The sequence below is a fragment of the Monodelphis domestica genome, chromosome 2, assembly GCF_027887165.1.
Source record: "Monodelphis domestica isolate mMonDom1 chromosome 2, mMonDom1.pri, whole genome shotgun sequence".
Classification (NCBI taxonomy): Eukaryota; Metazoa; Chordata; class Mammalia; order Didelphimorphia; family Didelphidae; genus Monodelphis; species Monodelphis domestica.
In genome coordinates, this window is record NC_077228.1 from 866693 (window position 1) to 893787 (window position 27095).

General features: G+C 42.2%; 1 long non-coding RNA gene across 2 annotated transcripts; it reads left to right on the plus strand.

Moving 5' to 3' along the window:
• The first annotated feature begins 3404 nt into the window (after positions 1-3404).
• Positions 3405-14271, plus strand: LOC130457023 (uncharacterized). Of its 2 annotated transcripts, XR_008915967.1 has the most exons (3): positions 3685-3932; positions 4366-4882; positions 13271-14271. It is a non-coding gene; the product is annotated as an uncharacterized LOC130457023 (long non-coding RNA). The 2 variants fall into 2 exon arrangements; XR_008915966.1 differs by lacking the exon at positions 4366-4882 and having other exon boundaries at positions 3405-3932.
• The last annotated feature ends 12824 nt before the right edge of the window (positions 14272-27095 follow it).

Consider the following 27095-nt stretch of genomic DNA (forward strand, 5'->3'; position numbering starts at 1 on the left):
TAATGATCATCCTTTTTTCATGCCTGATTTTATTGGTAAAGCTTCTAGTTCTAATTATCCCCATTAAATATAATGCTTCATGATGATTTTAGATAGATGATATTTATCATTTTGAGGAATGTTCCATTTATTCCATTGTTCTCTAGTGTTTCTAATAGGAACAGGTATTGCATTTTGTCAAAAGCTTTTTCTGCATCTATTGAAATAAGAATATGATTTCTGCTAGCTTTGTTATTGATTTGGTCAATTAAGCTAATGTTTTTCCTAATATTAAACTATCCCTGAATTCTTGGTATAAAACCTACTTGGTCATAGTGTATGATCCTTGTGATATATTGTTGTATTCTCCTGGCTAGTATTTTATTTTTTAAAAAATGGAATCAATAATCATTAGTGAGAGCAGTCTAATTTTCTTTTTCTGTTTTTTTCTTTTCCTGCTTTAGGTATTAATACCATATTATATCATAAGAGGAATTTGGTAGAGCTCTGTCCTTAACTATTTTCCCAAATAGTTTATATAGTATTGGCATTAGTTGTTTTTTAAATATTCGGAAGAATTTCCTCTTGCATCCATATGGCCCTGGACATTTTGTCTTAGGGAATTCTTTGATGACTTGGTCAATTTCTTTTCTGAGATGGAGTCATTTATTCTATTTCCTCTTCTGTCAATCTGATACATTTATATATTTTTACAATATTCATCTATTTTGCTTAGATTGTCAGATTATTGGCATATAATTGGGCAAAATAACTCCTGATAACTGCTTTAATTTCCTCTTCATTGGTTATGAATATATCCTTTTAATTTTTGATATTAATAATTAGGCTTTCTTCTTTATTTTTTGGATCAAATTAAACAATAGCTTGTTTACTTTATTATGTTAAAAAATAAACCAGATCCTTGTTTTATTTATTAGTTCGATGATTTACTTATTTTCAATTTTATTATCTCTCCTTTGATTTTCAGGATTTTTAAATTTGTGTTTAATTGTGTATTTTATTTGTTCTTTTTCTATTTTTTTTAGTTGCATGCCCAGTTCATTGATTGATTCTATCTCTATGTTATTGGTTGAGCACTTAGAGATATAAATTTTCTCCTAAGCTTTTGGCTGCATCCCCAAAACTTTGTTATGTTATCTCTTCATTATCATTTTCCTTATTTTTTTAAACTCTGACTTTCTGTCTTAAAATTGATACTAATTGTCAGTTCCAAGGCAGAAGAGCTTTAAAGGCTAGGTAATTGGGGTTAAACTAGGGATGTCTGAGGCTGGATTTGAACCCAGGCCTGTTTCTAGGCTCAGATCTCTATCTACTGAGTCACCTAGCTGTCCTTTGTTCTTCTTTTTAATAAAAATATTGATTGTTTCTATGATGTATTCTTTAACCCACTCTTTCTTTAGGGTGAGGTTATTTAGTTTCCAATGAAGTTTTAGACTTTTTTTTCCCCCTGAAGATCTATGTTAAGTGTAATTTTATAGCATTATGGTCTGTAAAGGAGGCATTCAAAATTTGTTTTTCTGCATTTGGCTGTGCTGCTTTTATGTGCTATTATGTGATCAGTTTTCATGAAGATATCATGTACTGTGAGAAAAAGGCATATTCCTTCATTTTTCTCCAGAAGTCTATCAAATCTAACTTTTATCAAAAGTTTTTTAAGTTTTACCTCCTTAATTTCTTTTCTATTTATTTTTTGGTTTGATTTATCTAATTCTGAGAGAGGAAAGTTAGTCACCTACTAATTTAGTTTTATTATTTCCTCTTCTAACTCATGAAATTTAACCTTTAGGAATTTATATGCTCTGCCATTTGATGCATATATGTTTAATATTGATATTACTTCATTGTCTTCAGTACCTTTTATCAAGATGTTGGCTCCTTCCTTATTGCATTGATTTAATTAGATCAATATCTACATTTGCTTTGTCTGAGAATATAATTGCTACCCCTGCTCTGTTAACCTTGGCTGAAACATAATAGATTCTGCTTCAGCCCTTTAACTTTATCTGTGTCTCCTTGTTTTAAATATGTTTCTTGTAAACAATCTATTGTGGGGTTCTGGGTTTCAATACACTCTGTCTTCTTCCATTTTGTTGGTGAATTCAGATTGTTCACATTCACAGTGATGATTACTACCTATGTGTTTCCTTCCATGTTATTCCCCCCACCCATTTATCCTTCTCTTCCTCTCTTTTCAGCCTTCTCCCCATCCACAGATGTTTTGCTTTTGACCACTGTCTCTCCCAATTTGTCCCCCCTTTTGTCCACTTTCCTTTTCTTGTTCCCCCTCCCTTTCTTACTTCTCTACAGAGTAAAATAGGCCTCAATAGCTAACAATATGGGATTCCTGCTTTGTGCCAGTTTCATTGTGAATAAGGTACAAACATTGCCTGCCACACCCCCTCTATCTTCTCCTCCACTGTATTGTTTCTTATGTGAACTCTCTCTCTGTTCACCTGCTTTCTTTATTTTCTTTACTTCTATGTACTCTCCGTAGAATTGTACTTCTAGTGATACAAGAGCTCCCAAAGCCACCTCGTCCTTTTCTTCTCTATCTTGAGGTAGGGAAATGGAGACTCAGAGGGGTTATAATTTATGCAGATAATGTGCAAAAGGTGTGATTTGAATAGAGCTCTCCTGACTCCAGAGCCAGTGCTCTTTCCATTGGTTTATGCCCGCTCTCAAGTGTACAATCCAATCTGAAGGAAAGACATGCTTATTAACACATGAGATGGGGGAAAGTCAAATAAGTCCCAAGGAAATATATATGGACACAACGACATGAAAGAGAACCGAGATATCATTGGCTGGAGATGTGTAGAGATTATTTGCAGACGAGGAATTGGAGACTTCATCAAGGCCACACAACCTGTACTGTTGTACAAGACCATTGACGGCTTATTAGGCTTGGGATCAGGATGCCCGAGCTTACATCTTGCTTGTTTGATTTGGCAAAACATCGAACTCCTCAGTGTCTTCCCTTGTAAAATTGTTCATTGGTACGTGCTGTACTTGGCACACAGGGATGCTTAGAGACAAAGGAGCGCCTGAGTGTGTGTGTAAAATCACTGTGAAGAACGTGATACTTCCGGTGGGCTTCGGAGCTCGAGGTTTGTAGCGAGGACAGAAGAACAGTCAGTCCCGAGAGGGCTGGCACTGGGGGTTCAGCAGAACCCTCTACAAGCTTCTCCTGCCTTTGGTGGACTCGTGAGCTATTTGAGTTGTCAGAGATGCACAGCAGGTGACCGGACAGCTCCTAGACGTGCTCACTTACGGATCTAGGCATAGTCGTTGCTGTTTACAAATAATTGAAATGCCTCGTTTCCATGCGTGGCTTTATTTTAAGGGGTTCCACTACCTCTAGCCTAGAATTCTGAAGCCACGCGTTCAAATGCAGCCTCCCGCCGTCCTTGGCACGTGAGCTGAAGCAAGTCCTTTCTCTGGCTCCCGATTTCATCACGCCCCCAAAGGGGGGGAGGGGATGATGTCACATGTGCTGTGGCACATCCGGCATTGCGTAAGCCTCCAGGACGCGCTGTATGAGTAGCAATGGCCCCTCATGGCTGGCATGGATGCACCCTCGAAGTTCATCCCGGGGAACTGATTGATTGCAGGTCCATGTCTGGGAATTGTGACGTCCTTCAAGAATGTCAAGTAGGGAACAGGACGGACGACAGGGATGGGGGAGGGGGGGGGCTCGACCACTGAGCTGCCAAGTTCTACTGACTCAGCCTCTGGAGTGCTGTTCAGCTCTGTGGCCAGCACAGAGTCTGGCACATGGCCAGCGCTAGTTCATTCCTCTGTTGGCGAAGCCAGCGCCACCTCACTTCCTTGCCATGAGACAACCGTCAAGCCTTCTGACTGTTAGAAGGAAAGCAGCAGCCGGAGACCTGCAAGGCAGAAGCAGGAAGGCGCCAGAATTCTGGGAGTGACAGGTGAGGCTGGAGGGGGATGGTCTAAGCTCCTTGCGCAGACCTGTGAGTCGGGCTCATCTCCCTCCCTTGGGACGGCATCCCAATGGCTGGTTCCTGTGTCCCTGTGGCTGACAGAGTGATTTCCCACAGAGCGGCTCAAGACGTCCCAGGGCCAGCTGTCAGGGAGGGCTCCTTCCTCCTGGCCTGGTCCTGCCACCCTCAATCCTCACCGCCTTTGTACACCAACTAAGGGGGGGAGGGGCGGGTGGTAATGCAGCCAGCGGGAGGAATTGGGTTGGGAGGTGGAGACGCGTTAGAGAGTGCAGGTCATCAGCTTGGTCTGGGGAAGGTTATTGGCCGTCTTTAGGCAGGTCATCCCAATCCCTCCCTTGTCGTAAAACAAACTACGATTTCAGCCTGACTTTTCCTAAGCGTCTCGTCTCCTTCCTTCTAGGCTCTTACCCAGAAAGTCCGTGTCCCCAATACGGACACCGCCCATGCAGAGCTCCTTCAAGCACACACCGCACACCTGCTCCCCCTCTGCAGGTGGCCCACAATTGTGTCTAAGAAGGAATAAGACGACAGAAAACAGACCCGGCTCCAGCCTAGCCTTGAAAACACGCACGATTTAGCGGTAGCCAGGCTTTCTCAATGGATTCCACAGACTCCCTCCAGCAGTGCTGGGCTGGTAAACGACTGACAGCCAGAACCCTGGAGAACACCTTTGCGCTGGACCTGCCTTAGTGACGTTTTATTAACATTTTCTCCATGACTTTCTCGAGACAAAACGATGAATCCAGCCTGATTTGTAGCCTTTGTCAATTGCTGTGGTGTAACTGCTCACACATTGAGCTGTCGGAATCAGCACAAACTGGCTCGACATTTCCCCGAGAGGCGCTTATATTCCATCCAAACTGGGGTACGAGCTGTTCCCCGCATGTGACCTTCATTTCCTGCCTCGGATGACTCAGGTGGGGTTTTTCCTACTCTTGGAACATATGCCCTCTTCACTGGTGCCTCTTCCAATGCTTCCTTTCTTTATGGGGCCACCTGGACAGCCGCCCTCCCCAAACCTTCCATGACTCCCCTCTTTATTAGTGCATTCTCACTCCTCAAATTCCACACCACTGAACTTGCAGATGCACTTCGCTTCTCAGCTTCCTTGTCACACTGTAGACTAACAACCTGCGTGCAGTACCCAGAATGTTTTCATATAAATGGCAAAATTCCCGTCTTGGACGCTTTTCCCAACATATGTTTTCTTCCCCTCTTGGAATATGAACTTTTCCAAGGCAGGAACTTTGAGACTCTCTTTATTTATTCCTATCTCTAGAGCTTAGCAGAGGGCCTGGCACATGATAAGCCCATAACAGAGCCATTCGTTGGTTCATTCATTCGTGCCTCTCTCCAAAATATTCAAGAAGTTAAGTTTTGAAAATTCAAATGCAAGTCTTTTCATGTATTCTTCTTGCACTTCGTTTTGTTGGGTTTTGCCCAGCGCTTTAGCATAACAAGAACAGTTTTACCCACTGACTGCCATCTGCAACGGTAGCTCTCCCTCTCGGCTTTGGGTCATCTGCATATTTGATAAGCAGGCTGGCTGTGCTTCTATGGAAGGCATTGATAAGGATGTTGGAGAGCAGGGGCCATTCCTTAGGGCACTCCACGGAAAACCTTCTGAGCCCAAACGGAGCCTTTTAATCATCAGTCTTTGGGGCTAACCATTCAGCCAATTCTGGAATCGACTTCAGTGCACTGTCATCTAGTCCAGGCTCTCATTTGTCACCAGAATTATATGAGACTTTATTGCTTTGCTAAAATTTAGGTAAATTACATCTTCATCATCATTTCTTTGGTTTACTAGTCTGATAACTGTGTCTAGATATGAAATGAAGCAATGGCAAGACTTGTCCTTGATGAATGAATTCATGGATGAGTGATTTAAAAAGCATCCATCAAGCACTTACTATGTGCCACACTCTGGGGATAGAAATAGAAGCAGAAGCTAATGATTACTCTCTGGGAGCTCCCATCCTAATAGAGGAAGAAAGGACAGAGAGGAGGACTCAGTTCCAGGGCAGAAAAGGAAGATTGTTCCTAAGAAAGGCCATTGGATCTTGATTGTCATTGCTTCCTTTTTGTTTCTCATTAATTATCCCTTTAATAGTTTCACAGCAACTACAACAACACTAGCTAGTACTTACTGAGTGCCAGAAAGATTCCAAAGCACTTTACATATGCCAGATCATTTGATCCTCAAAACAACTCCAAAAGATGGGTGCTATGATTTTTCTTATTTTTACAGATGAGCAAAGATTAGAAGTCAAATTTGCTGCCTTAGCATTTAGATTCACTTCTCTTTTCCTTTTTATTTATTTATTTATTTTAAAAGTTTTTATTTAGTTGATTAATTTAGAGTATTTTTCTAGGATTACAAAAATTATGTTCTTTTCCTCCCCTCTCCCCAACCCTATTCCATAACTGATGCACAATTCCACTGGATTTTACATGTGTCTTTGGTCAAGACCTAGTGATATTTGCACTAGGGTGATCATTTAGGGTCTATATCCACAATCATATCCCCTCAACCCATGTGATCAAGCAGTTGTCGTTTTGTGTGTGTGTGTGTTTCTGCTCCCACAGATCTTCCTCTGGATGTGAATAGTGTTCTTGCTCATAAATCCCTCAGAATTGTCCTGGGTTATTGCATTGCTGCTAGTAGAGAAGTCAGTTACATTAGATTATACCACAGTATATTCCCCAGTGTACAATGTTCTCCTCCTGGCTCTGCTCCTCTCACTCTACATCAATTCTTGGAAGTCATCCCAGTTCACATGGAATCCCTCCAGTTCATTATTACTTTCAGCACAATAGTATTCCATCACCAACATATACCACAATTTGTCAGCCATTCCCCAATTGATGGGCATCCCCTCATTTTCCAATTTTTGGCCACCACAAAGAGCTCAGCTGTGAATATTCTTGTAGAAGTCTTTTTCCTTATTATCTCTTTGGGGTACAAACCCAGCAGTGCTATGGCTGGATCAAAGGGCAGACAGTCTTTTAGTGCCCTTTAGGCATAGTTCCAAATTGCCTTCTAGAATGGTTGGATCAATTCACAACTCCACCAGCAATGCATTAATGTCTCAACTTTGCCACATCCCCTCCAGCATTCATTACTTTCCCTTGCTGTCATGTTAACCAATCTGCTAGGTGTGAGGTGATAACTCAGAGTTGTTTTGATTTGTATTTCTCTGATTATAAGAGATGTAGAGCACTGTTTCATGTGCTTATTAATAGTTTTGATTTCTTTATCTGAAAATTGGCTATTCATGTCCCTTGTCCATTTATCAATTGGGGAATAGCTTGATTTTTTTTGTACAATTGATTTTGCTCTTTATAAATTTGAGTAATTAAACTTTTGTCAGAGGTTTTTGTTATGAAGATTGTTTCCCAATTTATTGCTTGCTTTCTAATTTTAGTTGCATTGGTTTTGTTTCTACAAAACCTTTTTAATTTAATGTCATCAAAATTATTTCTTTTACATTTTGTAATTTTTTCTAGCTCTTGCTTGGTTTTAAAATCTTTCCTTTTCCAAAGATCTGACAAGAATACTATTCTGTGTTTGCCTAATTTACTTATAGCTTCCTTCTTTATATTCAAGTCATTCACCCATTCTGAGTTTATCTTGCTGTAGGGTGTGAGATGTTGATCCAAGCCTAATCTCTCCCATACTGTTTTCCAATTTTCCAGCAGTTTTTGTCAACTAGTGAATTATTGTCCAAAAAGCTGGGATCTTTGGGTTTATCATAGACTGTGTTGCTGAGGTCACTTGCCCCACGTCTATTCCACTGTTCCTCCTTTTTGTCTCTTAGCCAGGACCATATTGTTTGATGACCACTGCTTTATAGTATAGTTTGAGGTCTGGTACTGCTAGGCCACCTACCTTCACATTTTTTTCAACATTTCCCTGGATATCCTTGATATTTTGTTCTTTCTAATGAACTTTGATATAGTTTTTTTTCTAATTCAGTAAAAAAAGTTTCTTGGTTGTTTAATGGGTATAGCACTAATAAGTAAATTAGTTTGGGTAGAATTGTTATTTTTATTATGTTAGCTCATCCTACCCATGAGCAGTTAATGTTTTTCCAATTATTTAGATCTAATTTTAATTGTGTGGATAGTGTTTTGTAGATGTGTTCAAATAGTTCCTGTGTTTGTCTCAGCAGATAGATTCCTAAGTATTTTATATTGTCTAGGATGATTTTAAATGGAATTTCTCTTTCTAACTCTTGCTGCTGAGATGTTTTGGAAATATATAGACATGCTGATAATTTATGTGGGTTTATTTTGTAAACTGCAACTTTGCTAAATTTGTTGATTATTTTCTCTAGCTTTTTCGTCGATTCTCTAGGATTCTTTAAGTAGACTATCACATCATCTGCAAAGAGTGATAGCTTTGTCTCCTCATTGCCCATTTTAATACCTTCAATTTCTTTTTCTTCTCTAATTGCTATTACTAGTGTTTCTAGTACAATGTTAAATAATAGAGGTGATAATGGACATCCTTGTTTCACTCCTGATCTCATTGGGAAGACTTTTAGATTATCCCCATTGCAGATGATGTTGGCTGATGGTTTTACATATATAATGTTATTTATTCTTAGGAAAGGCCCTTCTATTCCTATACTTTTTAGTGTTTTCAATAGGAATGAGTGTTGTATTTTGTCAAAGGCTTTTTCTGCATCTATTGAGATAATCATGAGATTTTTGTTGGTTTGCTTGTTGATATGGTCAGTTATGTGGATGGTTTTCCTAATATTGAATGATCCTTGCATTCCTGGTAATAATCTCACTGATCATAATGAATGACTCTTATGATTTCTTGCTGGAGTCTTTTTGCTCGTATTCTATTTAAACTTTTTGCATCTATGTTCATTAAGAAGATTGGTCTGTAGTTTTCTTTCTCTGTTTTTGACCTGCCTGGCTTTGGAATAAGTACCATATTTGTGTAAAAAAAGAAATTTGGTAGAACTTCTTTGCTTATTATGTCAAATAGTTGGTATAGTATTGGGATTAGTTGTTCTTTGAAAGTTTGATAGAATTCACTTGTGAATCCATCAGGTCCTGGGGATTTTTTCTTAGGGAGTTCTTTGATGACTTGTTCAATTTCTTTTTCTGATATGGAATTATTTAAGTATTCTATTTCTTCTTCTGTTAACCTAGGCAATTTATATTTTTGTAAATATTCATCCATATCACCTATATTGGCATATTTTTTGCCATATAATTGGGCAAAATAGTTTTTAATGATTGCCTTAATTTCCTCTAAATTAGAGGTGAGGTCTCCCTTTTCATCTATGATACTGTAAATTTGGTTTTCTTGTTTCCTTTTTTATTAGATTGACCAGTACTTTGTCTATTTTATTTGTTTTTTTCAAAGTGCCAACTTCTAGTCTTATTTATTAATTCAATAGTTCTTTCACTTTTTATTTTTTAAATTTCTCCTTTAATTTTTAGGATCTCTAATTTAGTTTTCCTCTGGGGATTTTTAATTTGTTCCCTTTTTGCATGCCCAATACTTTGACCTCTGTCCTCTTTAATTTGTTAATATATGAACTCAAATATATAAATTTCCCCCTGAGTACTGCTTTGACTGCATCCCTTAGATTTTGAAAGGATGTCTCATCATTATCATTTTCTTCAATGAAATTATTGTTTCTATGATTTGTTCTTTAACCAACTGGTTTTGGAGAATCTTATTATTTAATTTCAAATTAATTTTTCATTTGCCTCTCCATGTACCCTTACTAAATATTATTTTTATTGCATTACTTTCTGAAAAGGTTGTATTTATTATTTTTCCTTTTTTGCACTTGTTTGCCATGTTTTTATGCCCTTGTACATGGTCAATCTTTGTGAATGTACCATGTGCTGCTGAAAAGAAGGTGTATTCCCTTTTGTTCCTATTTATTTTTCTCCACATATGCATTAACTCTAATTTTTCTAAGATTTCATTCATATCTCTTACCTCTTTCTTATTTATTTTTTGGTTTGATTTATCTAGATCTGATAGAGGAAGGTTCAGGTCTCCCACTAGTATAGTTTTACTATCTGTTTCCTCCTTTAACTTCACTAGTTTCTCCTTTAGAAATTTGGATGCTATGCCATTTGGTCCATACATGTTGATTACTGATATTTCCTCATTGTCTATACTGTCTTTTATCAGGATGTAATTTCCTACCCTATCTCTTTTAATCAGATCTATTTTTACTTTGGCTTTGTCAGATATCATGATTGCAACTTCAGCCTTCTTTTTCTCAGTTGAGGTCCAAGAGATCTTGTTCAAGCCTTTGATTCTTATTCTGTAAATATCTACCTGCCTCATATGTATTTCTTGTAGACAACATATGGTAGGATTTTGTTTTCTAACCCACTCTACTATTTGCTTTTTTTATGGATGAGTTTTTCCCATTCACATTCAGATGATAACCACCTCTGTACTTCTCAGCATTTCGTTATCCTCTCCTAGTACTGCCCTTTCTTTTTTCACTATGTCTTTTTAGACCAGTGGTTTGCTTTTGGTAAGTCCCCCTCACCCCCACCCTTATATATCAATCATTCCTCTGAAACAGACATTACAGACACACTTTACTGGTTTGTTATGTTTACCATAAACAAGCAACTTTGCCAGGTTCTTGAATCAAACACAAGAAAAATGCAACTTGGAAATTGAGGAAAATTCCAATTCTGGTCTGCTTTAAGTTACCCTCTAACCCTATGCCTAGCTATGAAATGTTTTGTTATCCATCTCCTAAGTAATTCTGATTGATTGTGAAAGCTGACCAAAAGTAACAATGATTCTCCTAGCTGGTCATCCCATAGGTCTGGGGGAACTAATCTCCAGATCACCCTGTTTATGGCATTCATCTATTTCTGTTATAGGAACAATGTTTCATTGACTGTCTCCTTAGGCTTTGCATCTGTTGTTAGGTTTTATGGAAACATGTATGTTGAGAAATGATTGTGTGCCAGAAAAGTATGTACTCACTGAACCTATAAAATAAACACAAACCCTGAGCATGTTAGAACTCTGTGTGATGCCTTAACACAGGATTGAGCCTACAGTCTCTCTCACCACTTATTCGATTGATTGCCACACCTAGACAGAGGAACCTGAACCTTGAGAGACCACAGGTTTGGCTCTCTAAGCCCTCTCCCCCTTTCCCTCTTTTTTTGTACTCCCTGCCCTAACCCCGCCCCCCCCCCCATAGTTTTCCCCTCCTCACTTTCTCTGTAGGCTAAGATAGAATTCTATACCCCAATGGATCTAGATGTTCTTCCCCCTCAGAACTGATTTCACTGAGAGTAAGGTTTAAGTATAAGAGTATTCTTCCCCTCTCTTTCCCATGTGGCTCTTTGTGTGATATTGATCATCCAATTTATCTTATTCCTTCAAGTTTCTCTTGGTGTCATCTTAAATTCCCCCCTCCTTTTTTCTTTTCTTTTTTCTTTTTGCATATCATCTTAGACCACTTATTACCCCAATCTATACCTGTGAATGATTCTTCTAATTACTATAATAGTGAATATAATTCTTGAGAGTTACAAATAACATCTTTATATATGTTAATATAAACAATTTGATGTTATTGAAGCCCTTAAAGAAGAAAATTTCAATAAAAACATTTTCCCCCCTTTCCTTTTTTCTTTTTTACCTTTTCATGTTTCTGTTGATCTTTGTGTTTGGATATCAAACTTTCCAATTAGTTTTGGTCTTTTCTTTATAAATACTTGAAAATCTTCTATTTTGTTGAATGCCCATACTTTCCCCTGCAAGTATATAGTCAGTTTTGATGGGTAGGTGACCCTTGGTTGAAGACCCAATTCTCTTGCCTTTCTGAATATCATATTCCAAGCCTTGCAGTCCTTTAGTATGGAAGCTGTGTGTAATACTTTCTCCTTCATACCTGAATTGTCTCTTTTTGGCTTCTTGTAGAATTTTCTCCTTAGCTTGAAAGCTTTTAAATTTGGGGGTTGTCTTTTGAGGATTTAGTGTAGAGGGTGTTCTATGAAATCTTTCAATGTTTATTTTGCCCTCTTGTTCAAGAACATCAGGGCAGTTTTCTTGGATAATTTCTTATAGTATAATTTCAAGGTTTCTGTTTATTTATGGGTTTTCAGGTAGACCAGTGATTCTCAGATTCTCTCTTCTAGAGCTGTTTTCTTGGTCAGTCATCTTCTCAGTGAGATATTTCATGTTTCCTTGTATTTTGTCAATCTTTTGATTTTACTTTATTAATTCTTGCTGTTTTGTGAGATCATTGGCTTCTAATTGCCTAATTCTGGTATTTAAAGACTGGTTTTCTGCTATAATCTTTTGGTTTTCCACTATAATCTTTTTATTTTCCTTTTGGCTTCCTTTCTATCCTGCTTTGAATAGCTTCCAACTTTTTAATTTTGGTCTCTAGCTTATTTATCATTTCATTTGATTTTGGGGCTTCTTTCTACAGTTGGGAGTTCCTGTCTTTTAAACTATTCTTTTCTTTTTGAGCTATTTCCCACTTTTTTTGCCAATATTCTTCCATCTTTTTGATAAGCTCTGATTTAAATTTTTCAAGAGCTTGTGGCCAATTTCCATTTTTTTGGGAAGGTTTAGATGAATTTATTTGTCTGTCCTCTTCTGCTATTTCCTCTGTAGTCTGGATTTTTCCTCCATGAAAATTATCCATGGTCAAAGACTTCTTGTTTTTTTGTTTTTGTTTTTGTTTTTTTGGTGTTGGGAAGTTTTTTTTTGCCATCACTGTGGTGGTTTTCCCTTCCCTTTCCAGTCAGAAGTATGAGTGAGGAGGACAGGCTCTCTGTGTATGGAGCTAAGGAGTGAAGTTTTTGCCTGAGGTTACCCCTCGAGTGTCTGCAGCTTTTACTGTTTGCAGTGCTACTCTGTGCTACCTCCTCACCAAAGGTCTGTGCTCTTCCACCTGTTGGGGTCTCAAGTCTAGCTGCTCTCAGGGGTAGTCTTGGTGGTCTTAGTCAGATGCCAAGGACCTAGAGGTGTCCCTTGCTCACTCACTGATTCTAGCACGTACTGGATTTGGGTCTAGTGCACCTGTATGTGGGGTGGGGGAGGGTAGATCAGCTTGCATTTTGGTGGAAGCTATTTCACTCCCTTATAGTGTGGAAATGCCCAAATCCCACATACCTTCCATGCTGCGCCCTACTGTGGAGTCCCTCTGTTCTTATGAATTTGGTTTTTTTGGCCTTTTGAGGTAGTCTACATTGGTAGGTGCTGAGGAGAGGTAGATTCCTTTGTCTAAACTGTAGCCATGTTTACCCAGAAGTTCTCTTTTCCTTTTTAGGAAGTGGAGAGAGCATCATTCACTCAGAGCCAAAACTTTCAAGACATCATCAACAGAATTCAGTTCCGTGAGGAGAGGAAAGGAGACTGAAATCCTACTTTGTTCACATTTGTCCTTAGGGCTGACCATGCTCTTCGAGGCTACACGGGCTCTGACTTTTTGGGGCATGTTCCACCGCTGCTCCTTTTGCTCCCAGAGTAACCATTTGCAATGGAAGGTAGCTTACACAGGTTGGCTACTTCTACCCAGGATTAGAGTGTTGTTCAGCTCTTTTTTTTTCCTTTGGGAAACACATAGACTGACGGAGTTGAGTCCACAACGCTAGAATGCAAATGGACGCTAGAGACAGATAGACAGACAGAGGCACATGATCCATTCACAGAGCCTGCATTTGTATTCTCCAACATCAGTCACAAAAGAAGCAGTTAGAGGCCGTTGTCATCTTTTCCTGTAGGTTTTTAGCATGGGCAGTGTACCAGGAGGAAGTTCAGGAAACATACTGGGTCAAGAATTCTTTTGTAATATCTTTCACCACAAAGTATATCCGAACTTCTTCCTTTTGTCCTCAGACGTTGGTTCAAAACAAAAACATACACACACACCAAAAAAACCAACTAACCTGGGAAATTTTACCTCCATGTTTTTAGTGCTTTTGGGCATCTTTTCCTTATATTTTCCCTTCTTTCCTCCCCTCATTTTTTCCTCCTTGTTCCCTTTCTCCATCTTTCCCTCCCTCCCTCTTTCTTTCCTCCCAAAGACTTCCCATGACTTCATAATTAGGGAGAACAACACTGGGATGGATTTTTTCAGGATGCATCTCATTATGACAAGAGAGGAAAAAAAATAATTCTATGTTCATCAAGCCTGACATCCTTCTTTCCTAGTGATCTGGTCAGGATTGTGATATTCTGTGACTTTATCCCTTCTAGGGGAAAATGCTCTTCTTGCCCAATACCAACAACAATAACACTAATGTTCTATTAAAGGGTCAGAGAATCTCAGTTTACTTGGGTTTTAGGTCTGGCAAAGTACTAAAGTGATTTAATATTTCCTTCTCCAGTTCATTTTGCACATGAGGAAATTAAGGCAGACAGGACTAAGTGACTTGCCCAGGGCCACACAAATAGTACGTTTCTGAGGCCAGTGTTGAATTTAGCTTTTCCTGACTTCAGTCCTGCTAATCTCTATCCAGTGTTCCTTCTAGGTGCCCTCTGCACACAGGACTCCTGGTGAATTCTTAGGTGTGCAGAATGCATTAGTAGTCCTGGAAACCATTTATCTCTTAATGCTGCCTCAAATTACCTCAACTTTTTTGACTGCCGCACTACGTTGGAGACACATTCGGGATTTTCAGTCCCCTACAGAGCCACTGACGAGATAACCTGATAACAATCTTTCCACGTTTTCTACTGAATACTGTTGGGTTTTTATACACAAATGTACGACACTGTCCTTATTCAATCCCTCTTACCAGATTTGGCCCAGGGCTCTAGCTCTTGTCCTGTATCGTAGCTACACAACTCAGTTTTGTTTCCTCTACAAATTTTGTAAGTGTGCCATCTACACCTTCCTCCAAACCATTGATAAGAATTCTCGAGAGCATGGAGCCAACGGTCCCCGCGTCCTCCATTAGAAGAATTTTGCCACCTTGATTTAGCTTTCGTGGTCACGGCTCTTTGAGAGCAGTCAGCTGATCAGTTCGGAGCACATTTTCCTCTAGTATCATCTAGTCCACGTCCTTGCATCTTCTCTGGAAGAAGCTTATGTGATAATTTATGACAACACTTTCCAAACTTGGGAATTGATAAATAGAATTCTTCCTTACTGTTCATTAAGCACCAAGCACCGGGGACACAAACAGAGGCAAAAGACAGTGCCTGCCTTCAAGGGGCTTACAGTTGAACATGCAGGCAGCAGGAAATGGAACTTGCTTTATTCTGACAAAAATGGAAGTGACTGCTTTGAGTTGAAAATAGGCATGTGGACCAGTAGTTATTAACATTATCTCAACAATTTAATAAAACAGAAATGCGGTCATTGTTTTTTCCTAAATAATCAGTATCCTTGCTTTTGATAAAAACCTGAAAGATTCTATTTCAGTGGCCTCAGAATTGTGTCCTGCCTAGCACGGACTTCCTCTGCGAAGAGATGGTCTTGCCTCTCCCCTTTTGTGCAAGTTCCCATTATACTTCTTCATGCAGCAGAACAGAGACATACAATGTTACAGGATCATATAATCCTTCACACAGAACTGGAGGGAACATGGAAGAAAGGATGAGGCTTGCCCATGATCATACAGCTAATCGGTGTAAAAGACGGGATTTGAACACAAGTCTTGAATCCAAATTGAACTTGGTATGTCCTAAATCACATTGCCTTTCTATTCAAATGTAGGGGCTCCATGGTCATTGGTCAAACTAAGAATCTGTTGTCGAAAACTCAACACATATTCATTTTCCTCTTCCCATATTCATCATTGAGTAGCCTCAGGCTAATAGAATTGGTTGGGTATCTTAGCACGATGTCTCTAGATTTATTGTTCACTCTACTATTTCTTGCTATTTTATGCAGTGGGTAAAATTCAAAATTGGGAGATGTTCCCAGCTTTGGTCCTTTTGGATAAAAGTCGCCACATTGTAGGTGAAAAGGTCGTTTTAGCAATCTTGATCACAGAGGTGAATAGTTATGGGTGACAAGAAGACCAAGCGTGGCTCATGCTTCCTCTTGGCTGAGGTGAAGTCAAAAGGGAGTCGTGGGAGTTGAGGAGAGAGTGGAACTGAGCTGCCCGGGTTTCTGAGGGAGCATCACCGTATATGTTGAAGTCTGTGGCATAATCCGTGACAGCATCCGGGATACCTACGAAAAGATGAATACCAAAGCTTGTTGTCGTGCCCTTCCAAACGCATCAGGAGTGCTGAGGCTGAGGCATCAGAGAAAGAAAAAATGGGACTCGGTAACTGCTGGCAATAACAGGCTCAGAGATGGATTAGACCTCTTGTCTGGGGGATGATCATAGCTGCCAGCTGAGAGGACTCAGAATTGCTCAGTGTTTTCTTTGTTTCTATTCTCTTGGCAAATGAGGGTTCCCTTTCCACAGGAAGTGAAAACAAAGGAAACGGAACGGGCATGTGATGCTGAGAGAGTAGAGTCTCCGAACATCCAGCTGCCCTGGGTCCTGCAATTCCCTTGGCCCAGGTGGACCACATCAAATCCATAGAAGTTTCAGGGACTCCCTCTGGCAACCAGGACAACTAAGGACTAAAAATCTCATCCCTTTGCCTGGTGAAACTTGGTGGGAGACTTAACACAAGCATTGCATTTGTTCGGGTTTCTTGCTGGGATGAAATAAGACGCTCTCAAGTCATTCTACATTCATCAAAATGAGGTTTACTTTGCCTTAACATAGCAAGTACGTGCAACTAGGATCCCGTTAGCTGATTCTCCGTCCCCTAACACTATATGGAAATACAGGGCCACGGGGAGAGCCATGGAGGACTCCGGTGGCTTTTCGAAAAGCTTTGAACTGGAAAGCATCCTGATTCCATGCTGGTGGGACAGCCAGGAAACTGTATGAAAACATGCAGGAACCAACCAAGTGCCAGGAAAGTTGTTCCCTTTTAAGGAAAACATCCCTTTCTTTGAAGAAGGAAATTGGGAATCGTGGACCCATCACAAAGACCACCACACTCTTGTAACAGCCAACTAGCTGCCTACTTTGATTTTCTTTCATGCACTCTAAGTTCCAACAAAACTGTTCTTCATGTTAGTCCCTGAACTGGCTGTTTCATTCCAGTCCTTAAGTCTTTGCCTATCACCTTCTCCTTTTCCTGTACTATTGTCCCTCCTCACCTGTATCTCAACTAACCCTGGCTTACTTCAAGGTTTTGTAAAGGTGCTGCTTCCTGCAGGAAGTCTACCTTGATTCCCTCCCTGCTCTCCCCACCAGATGCTAGTACCCTGCCACTGGAAATTATTTTGTATATATTTGGTATTTCATTTTCTCCTAGTAGCATATAAGATACTTGAGTGATGTACAAGAGTTCCCTTTTTCCATTGGTTCTCATTTTCCTGATGTATACGTGGCATTCAGCACACTCTCTGAAATAAAGTAGACATTTGATGAAATTGAATGAATGAATGAATGAATGAATGAATGAATGAATGGCTGTGATTGCAATTCAGTTAACCTCTCTTGGCTTCACATTGACCAACTGTAAAACTAGTGGGTCCAGCTCAATGGTTCCTGAGGCTTCTTTCACCTCTAGCTCTATGATCCTCTAATTGCTGACATACTATCAACAACTGTGGCAAGGAAGCTCATCCCCTCCCCTCCTGAGTAGCTTGAGCTGTCCATCAAACATTCCTGACATACCACAAGTGCGCCAGGGTTTCGCCATGGTGTAAGTTAAGGTTGGGGCAGAATCAGGGGAGACCGAGAGGAATGGGAAGGAGCAGGGGGAGAAGAGACAGAGCAGGGCCGTGAGGCCCTTCCAATAAACTTCATACAAAATACATATATCTGGGTAGAAACGATATTTTTTAATTATTACACAACCTTTGAGAGGCTTTGAAGCTTTTGGAGTAGAGAACATGCTCCATGGAGAGCAGAAGCAGGCAGCACCCTACCTTAAAAAGCATTAGCGATGAGAGGAGGAAAATGGACCCCCAACTCATCGCTTTCCATTTGAATGGACTGACCAGTTTAAGAAAAGGGAAAAGAGGGACTAAATGCAGCAACCCAACTGAACAAGCTGCCGCTTACCAGAGCCTTGCTTTTAGAACAGAGGCAAGCACAGAGTCAAGAGGAGGGGCCTGAACAACTGATGAGGAGCTGCCATCCTGTTGGCCAACAAAGAAAGAAGAAACATTGGAAAACTACAAAGGGATAAGCAAGGGAAGCTCATTATTCTGAAAGGAATCATGGACAGGAATCCCCAGTCAAGCTGCCACTTTGATGCTCAGTGCCTTAGCCATGACACAGAAAGGAAATATTACGGGAACTTCACATAGACAGTGACTCAGTATTGGCAGGAGAGGCCAATGGTCCCATCGCTATTCTGGACAAGTCTAAAAAGAATGATAAACAGAAGGGAAATCTAGAAGGGAATCAGCTGTTGGATGAATTAGACAGGAAAGGGGCATCTAATAACCGGGACTGCAATGGAATATCCGATCCCTCGACACCACGGGGGACTCCTCAAAAACCTGGCTAGGTGTTAGGGCCCAGAGCTATGGCAACCAAATGTAAAAAAAGACAGCAATGGTATCCTTTATAGGCTATGAAAACAGTCGTTGGTTCAGGGACCACAAACATAAGGGCAGATTTAAGCATGAAATCCCAAGTAATGAAGGAGTTAAAGAACAAATCATACAAATAATTAATTAATAATCATATGAAAGAAATTGTTGTGATGAAACAACGTGCCAACATGTCTGGGATGCCTCTTTTGTAGTCTCCAGAGAAACAATCATATCCTTGCAAACATACATTAGCAAAAAATAAAAGAGAAGATTAATGAGCTAAATATGCATTTTAATAAGTGACAGAGTCAACAAACAAACCAACCTAACATGAGCCTCAAAGCAGAGTTATTAAAAATTAGAGGACAAATAGATAAACTGGAAGCCCCAAATACCCATTGATATGGAAATAAACCGAAAAGCTGGTTATTTGAAAAGACTAATAAAATTGGTAAACCTTTACCCAATTCTATTAAAATGAAGATAGAAAATTGAGTCAACAAAATAGCAAACAAGCAAGATGAAGTCACAACAAACCCAGGAGAAATAAAAAGGATCATTCAGATTTATGATGCATAGTTATAGGCATACAGTCCCAAGAACATGAAAGAAAGAGAGGGATACCATGGAAAGTATGACCTACCCAAAGTGACAGAAGACCAGAGAGCTGTTTTAAATAACCCAATCTGGGCAAAGGGAATGGGGCAGCTTGAATGAGGAGACAGTGGAATGCAGAGATGTCTGGACCTGGGTTCAAATATGACCTCATTGACTTCATAGTGTGTGACACTGTGCAAATCACTCGAACTCTGTTGCCTCAGTTTTCTCATCTGTCAAATGAGCTGGAGAAGGAAATGAGAAACCACCCCACCATCTTTCCCCCCAAAAGCCCCAAAGGGGTCATGAAGACTCAGATACAACTGAAGATGACTAATCAACAAGATCAAAAAAGGGAATATAACTAACTCTAAAGGAACTACCAAGAAAGCATTCACACACGTAGTAAAACCATGGACAAGCGTTCTCCGCAATGAGGAAAACCCAGAAGCCTTCCCAATAAGATCAGAGGTGAAGCAAGGATGCCCAAGATCGCCTCTGTCATTCAGGGTCAGTGTAGAAACACTGGCTGTAGCAATGTGGAAAGACAAAATGGAAGGAATTCGAACAGGCAGCGTAGAAGCAAGTCTCCCCCTCCTTGAAGACGATATGGCGGGCTCCTGAGAGAATCAACTAAAAATTGGTGGAAATAATTAACAACTTTAGCAAAGTTACAGATTGCAAAATAAACCCACTTAAAGCATCAGCATTTCTACATATAAGAGCAAAGCTCAGCAGCCAGAGATAGCAAAGAGAGAAATTCCGTTTGAACCAATGGTGGATATTATAAAATACTCGGGAGTCTCTCTGCCAAGACAAAGCCAGGAACTATGTGAACGCAATCACAAAGCACTTTTCGGACAAATAAAACCAGATCCAAACAATTGGAGGAAGATCAATTGTTCGTGTGTAGGCTGAGCAAGCGTGCCAAAAGCGCCCTTTGACCTGTACTCATCCACAGAGCGCCACATCAGTCAAATGACCCCAGACTTATTTTGTAAAGCTAGAAAACGAATAACAACAACATCCATCTGGAAGAAAAAAGGTCCCGACCAGCAGGAGAATCAGTGCCAACCGCATGAAGGGAGGCGGCTGCGTAATGGCTCGAGCTGCCTTCCACCCCCGCACAGCACTGCGTGACTGGCCCGCCCCAGAGTGGCGGAGCAGGAGAATAGATGAGGCAGACGATACGCACTGATAAGCGACCGTAACGGTTTAGTGTCTGAGAAATCCAAGGATGCCAGCTTGGAGACAAGGGGTCACGGCTGGGCAAAAACTCGGGACCATCGCAAAAGGCTCCGCCAGGGACCGTAGCAAGAAGGCCAATATGGGCAAATGACGCCAACCTAAAGCAAATCAGGGGAATGTCGAGTAGTTTAGCTGTCAGAGTTAGAGAGAAGAGAATAATCTGTGACAAAACAAGACAGGAAAGCATTACAGATATAAAAGGAGTCATTTCAAAGGTTTCGTACCAAGAAAACCAGGGTACCCAAGACTGGAAGCACAGCACAAAACAGGAAAACATCTCCAGACTAAGTAACTCCGGCAAAGTTCCCATTTTTCAAACAAACAGGAAACCAAGTCAAATTTATTAACAAGCCCCCATCATGCTCCAGCTGATGAGCGGTCAGGCCCTTTGCAAACGAAGAGATCAAAATCATCTCTAGTCATGTGACAAAATGCTCAAACTCCCTCCGGGTTAAAGGAACACAAGCGACCACATCTCTGAGAGATCGCTTCACCCGGCCAATATGACCGAAAAGGAAGTGATCCGTGTTGGCATGGATGCTCTGCTGGCAGACTTGTGATCGGCTCCAACCATTCTGGAGAGCCCCTTGGAGCTCTGCGTCAAGGTTCTAAAGCTGAGCGCCCCCTTTGATCCCACGACCAGGTCTGCATCCCCGAAGGATAAAAATGGAGAAAGGACACCTTCGGGCCAAAATCGGGTGGTAGCAAAGAAGCAGAATTCGAATGGTTGTCCTTTGCTTGAGGAGTGTCTGAACAAGCTGGAACACTGCTGTGGTCTAAAAGATGAGCAGCACAATGGAGAATTGGGAAAGACTTGCCTGGACTGATGCAAAGTGAAGGGAGCCGAACCAGAGGTGCAGCCGGCACAGCGACAGTGGTTTCCTGATGTGCCTGTCCAGCAAGGTTGTTAGGAAGATCCAGCAGGAGAGCAAAGCGTTCACATGCTTGCTGGCTCCTGGAGGGCAGCATCCCTCGCCCTCTGCTTTGCCTCTCAGGACTAGGTACGCTGGTGCCTGACAGACACATAGATTTCAAAAAGAAACATGTTCTACCTTCAGGATGTGCCTGTTTGAAGGATGGGAAAGACTCCACATAGGCCAGTAAGAAAACTTCCCTCCACCCAATGCCTTTCCTCCAACAAGCAGCCTCAGAGTCATCTGGGGGCTCTGACTAGAAGGCAAGTGAGTTGGCCAAGGTCACAAAGCCTGTATTCAGTCCAGCTGGGACTCCCCACTCTCAGACCTGGCCCAGACCCACCAGCACTCTGCTTGCCTCCGTACAAAGGAATTTCCATGGGGAAGAAGGATAGTAGGGTGAGAGGGGACATCAGGAAAGACCTCATGCCTGAGGGGTCACCTGAGCTCTGCCTTAGAGTAAGCCAAATGCTAGGTCCTCCATGATGTTGGCAAGGACCATGCCTGGGGGTGGACGGATGTGGAACTGCCCTCCAGATGTACTTCTCTTCTTTGGCAGAGGCAATCTAGGAGGCCTTCAGGGAAAGAGCAGAACCAAGGCCTGTGCTAAGTTTTAAAAGAATTGGGCTATCAAACACTCTTCTAGGTAATACTCTATGATCCCCTCCCCATTCTAAACCACCATTTCCTTTTTGCTTTTGTTAATCTAGACCATGAGATCATGGTAGATATTGAAAAGCTGCCCTTAGAGGCCTTTGAATTCAGCTTGTTTGTTTTCCCACCCTACGTAGTAGATATTGAAAAGCCGCTCTTAGAGGCCTTTGAGTTCAGCTTGTTCGTTTTCCCACCCTACATGGTAGATATTGAAAAGCTGCCCTTAGAGGCCTTTGAGTTCAGCTTGTTTGTTTTCCCACCCTACGTAGTAGATATTGAAAAGCCGCTCTTAGAGGCCTTTGAGTTCAGCTTGTTCGTTTTCCCACCCTACATGGTAGATATTGAAAAGCCGCCCTTAGAGGCCTTTGAGTTCAGCTTTGTAAAGATTAAAATTTAGGGGAGACTGAGGAGACTGAGGCAAGTAGAAATTAGTTTCTCTCTGCAAGGAGTATTATATTTTTAGAGGTTTATTAAAGGTTAAAGATTAAAGAATATACAAGTAAGAAAAAACACATGCCTAGGCCAGAGGCCTAGACAAGATAACCTCATATCATGGAAGAGACGCGTCTGCTCCAAAACAGAAGTCCAAAAAGAGAGAGACAAAAGCCTTTGCAATCAGGTTAAATCCCTTCTTGATCTCGGCCTACCTCAGAATTCCGTGAGATTACAAAGCATTTTGGGGAAGTGGAGCAAGGGCTTGTGGGGATTGTAGTCCAGAGTTTGAGTCTATTTTTACATTCCACCATTTGATCGTTTGGAAAAAATTAATTTTTTTCCCAAAGGATCATGAAAACACAATCAATTTAAATATTACAATAATTTGAGGATAAGAGAAAAAAAAGAATAAAACCAATAATTGCTGAACGCACTGACAAAAAGCCGTTAGGGGGCAGTCCCCTTTGGCATGAAAGTATACATACAAATAAATGTTCAATCAACCACACCCAAAGTTAATTTTTGTGCAGCTTGTGGTCTGGAGGCTTCTTCATGGTATCTTCTCCAACAGTTCAGTTCTGGATTCAGAGAGGTAGCATCTTCTTTACCTAAAATTCTTCTCAAAAGGAATTTAAACATAATGATCCATTGGGAAGACTGTCTCCCAGATCATCATGGGGGGATTATGAAGATGGGATTAACTCCCCCTGCCCATGTTTAGATTTAATCAGCAGAAGTGTATACACCCCACTTACACTTGAGTGTAACCCATGTGTGCAATAGTGGATGATGAATCAGAATTGACTGACTGTCCCCAGGCAATCCTAAGCAAAGCTTTAGCTGTAATTAGACATGTAAAATGGAAGGAAGTCACAGGAAGTAGCAAAAAGGAACCCCTTCCTGTGAAGGGATCTTTTGCCTTGAACTTGATCTTGAAGGAGCTCCAGTTTGGGACCTAGGACTGCTCTGGGAATTTTCCCTTAGGACTACCCTGTGGGTGAGTGAAAGAAGGCTGACCCTTTCCTGGATTTTCTGGAGGCACCAGCCTCAGGAGAGGCCTCCCCTCTTGAGAGAGGCTTCATGACTGAAGCCCTTGCTTTATTCATTCCTGGGTCTCCAGATCAAGGCTGAGGCCCCTCCAGCTGAGGACTAATTAGCCCTGTAGATTGAGCCGGGGGCCAGGGTGAAATACTTAGTGCATTAGGCTAGATATCTTACCCTATCCTCTCTCTGATTTTCTTACTGTCACTCTTTCTAGATTCCATAAATAAATTGCTGAAAAATCATTTGGAATTAATTAAATTCCTGGCAACCACACTCTGATAAATCCAGTCTAACCATAATTTTACCCCTGCCATTCTGGCCCTTACACTGGTGACCTGGTTGCAAAGTCCCCGCCTCCATCCCAGAAGGATATTCAAAAGGACCCTAACAAGCTGCAGCACTATAGTTTATAAATACTTTTTCAATGAAAAGGAGCTAGGGTCCACTTGGCATGTGGGAAGAAAAGAAAATGGCTTAAGTCAAAATCCAAGTTCTATGGCATGATGGAAAAATATGCAATTACTGGAGATTGTTAACCCCTAGACACAAGCTTGGGATTGAAATTGAGAACATCGGGGTGGTATTAGAGGGCGTTAAAATCTGAAAGCAGGCATTGAAGAACGCTGTTCTCATTCCTTCACCTTTCCCCAGTTATGCAACGTCACCTTAACGTGGCATTTCTTGCTTATCCATTGAAGACCTGAGCAGATGATTAAGGATGGCTGGAATAGAGCCCTTCCCAAATTGAAGTTCTTGGACTTGGCGTTTTTACTCTGTCCTCAGAACAGGGAATTCTCCTCCCCTCAGCCAATCTAATATTTGGCATTTGGGAGAGTGAGGGAGAGCTATGAGATATCTGGAGGTGGACTTTTGTGAAAAAATGTTCTCTGAAAGGTCAAGCTCAATACAATTCTACTGTATCAGATTCTGACAAAATTCTACTACTACCTCCCTTCCTCTCTCCCTCTCTCTCTGTCTCTCTCTATCTCCCTCCCTCCCTCTCTCTCTCTCTTTCTTTCTCTCTCTCTCTCTCTCCCTCCCTCCCTCTCTCCTTCCCTCTCTGTCTCTCTGTCTCTGTCTCTCTTGGTCTCTCTCTCTCTCTGTGTCTCTCTGTCTCCCTCTCTATCTCTCTGTTTCTCTCTCTTTCTGTCTCTCTCTCTCTGTCTCTCTCCTTTCCTCTTTCTCTGTGTGTGTGTCTCTCTCTGCCTCCCTCCCCCTTCTCTCCCTCTCCCTCTCTCTCTCTTTCTCTGTCTCTCTCCCTCTCTCTCTCTCTCTCTCTCTCTCTCTCTCTCTCTCTCTCTCTCCCTCTCTCTCTCTGTCTCTCTCTCTCTCTCTCTCTCTCTCTCTCTCCCTTTCTCTCTCTCTCTCTCTCTCCCTCTCTCTCTCTCTCTCTCTCTCTCTCTCTCTGTCTCTCTCTGTCTCGTCATCCTCATGTCTGAAGTCCCAAAGCTTCTTTCAGAGATTACAAACGTTCCAATACAATAAGTTCCGCTAATTACACTGGCTTTCTGCACTGGTGAAAGGCTCTTCGGGCTATTTAACATACTAGACAACTAGCAGGCTAAGCCCTTGCCTGAGGACTATTTCTAGTTGAACTCTATCAGCTGACATGGACAAGCCAAGCCAACAGCGCTGCCAATCTCCAATTCATCTTAACCTCCCCATGAGCGGTAGGGCTGGCTGGGGCTGATAAAGTGTCTGGGGGGCTGCAGCACTGAAGGTCGGGGACAGTGTACGTACGCCGTTAGCCTGTCGTGGAGTTCAGAAAGACCAGACAGGAAGCTGCGACATCAGCGAGCGGGCCCTGGTGTCACACATGTGCGCAGTGGTGTAGTCATGGAGACGCCATTCTCAGGAGGGTCTGCATATGAAGTGGGTTAAGTGAGAGAGAGTGGCACGTGGCCTTCATCCATCCTCAGGCTCTCTCCCAGAGCCATGGCAGTGTTCGTGGCCAGGTAAAAGCCTGGGGAGTGGCGATGACCCGATTGGACGCCTTCCCCGTCTGACCAGGACTCCCCAGCATTTGCTTTGACTGCCTTCGTGGCCTTTGGAACAAGCTGGGGCCGGGTACCTCTTCTGCTGGAGGAAGTCTCCATCCCACTAACTCGGTAGCTCTACCTGATTGGGCCCATCAGCTGAGCCTTGTCTTTTTTTGGTCATCGGCGTGGCTGCTGTGCAGGCTACTGCTTCTCAACACTAGGGGAAAGGGTGAAGAGCACAGCTGTGTGAGCAGCCCTAGACAAGGCTCAGCGAGGCTCCTCCTCCGTGGTGTCCCGTCCACGCCTCAGAGCTTCCAGGTATCGGTGGAATTTGTAACGGAGATGCAGGCTTGTCGCTTGGCCCTTGGGAAGCCGGTCAAAGTACAAGAGGGAAGAGGAAGTTGTGCTTCTTGTCCTTCTGGGGCCAGGCTTGAGCAGAGCCGAAATGCTCAGTACCCAGATGGCACTCGGGCGAGGAGCCCGGACGTGCCCATGAAATGGCTGCCTGATGAACTTTGGATGCACTATGCCATAGCAGAAGGAGAGACCCATTTGACCGGGGCTCAGCTAACAAGGAATATTGCTTTCTGCTGACGTTGCCGTCAGTCCTGGGTTCCAGGACCGAGCACACACTTCTGATCACCGCAGACTAGCCAAGAGAAGAGGCTTCGCCTCGAAGCCCAGACGAGATGCAGCGAGGACGGCAATGGATCTTCAGAGCGGTGATGGTTTTCGCTCTCGCCTCTGCCTGTGCTTTCCCGGCTTCCGTACACGTAGAGGAGAGGCCCTTTTCCGGATCCTTTCCCAACATCCTCCACTACGACTGCTTCCCTTTCTAAGCCGATCTTTTTTTCACCTCCGAATGTCTTGTGAGCCTCTGGTTCCTTGAAGGCTCTTCTCCCTATTAGAGTAAGAAGGGCTCTTGAGGTTTTCTCCATTTGCCCATTCCGCAGTATGGCGTCCTGGGCAGAGTAACACATTAAGAAAGACCTGCAGGCTGGCCGAATGACTTGGTCAAAAGAAGAACAATCTGACGAATGGGGCACTGGGGCATTTCCCTTCAGGCTGGCTTTAGAAGCCTCCCTAAGGATGATAGGAATGACCAAACCCCCCGTCCGTCCTCCAAGCACGTCTGGAGAGGGGGCACATTTCGATGGGAGTTTTAACGGGAAAGCAGGAATCCAAGTACTGGATCCAAAGAACACAATTAGAACGATTACAAACCATGATCCTGTAAGTGAAGTCGTCTGGCTCTAGCCTTTGGCAGAGAATGTCGAGGTCCGTCAGGATCAATGGGCAGCCATGGATGCTGCGGGCATGGCCGCCGCTCAGCCATTGGTGGAGAGGTTCACTATCTAAGGACGGGCCCTTTGAGAAAGCTGCTGGAGACTTGGGGAAAGACACTGGGAGACTCCCCGACATCTAGTAGAGGAATGAAAGGCCATTTTCGCCGGCATGAAGGAAGGAAGGAAGGAAGGAGGAAGGAAGGAAGGAAGGAAGGAAGGAAGGAAGGAAGGAAGGGAGAAAGGGAGGAAGGAAGGAAGGAAGGAAGGAAGGAAGGAAGGAAGGAAGGAAGGAAGGAAGGAAGGAAGGAAGGAAAGAAGGAAGGAAGGAAGGAAGGAAGGAAGGACAGTTAAGGAGATTCGTGACAGGAGTGTGCTGGTAAATGTGTGACCGATGGATCTCTGGAGGAAAAATGCATGGATGACCCCA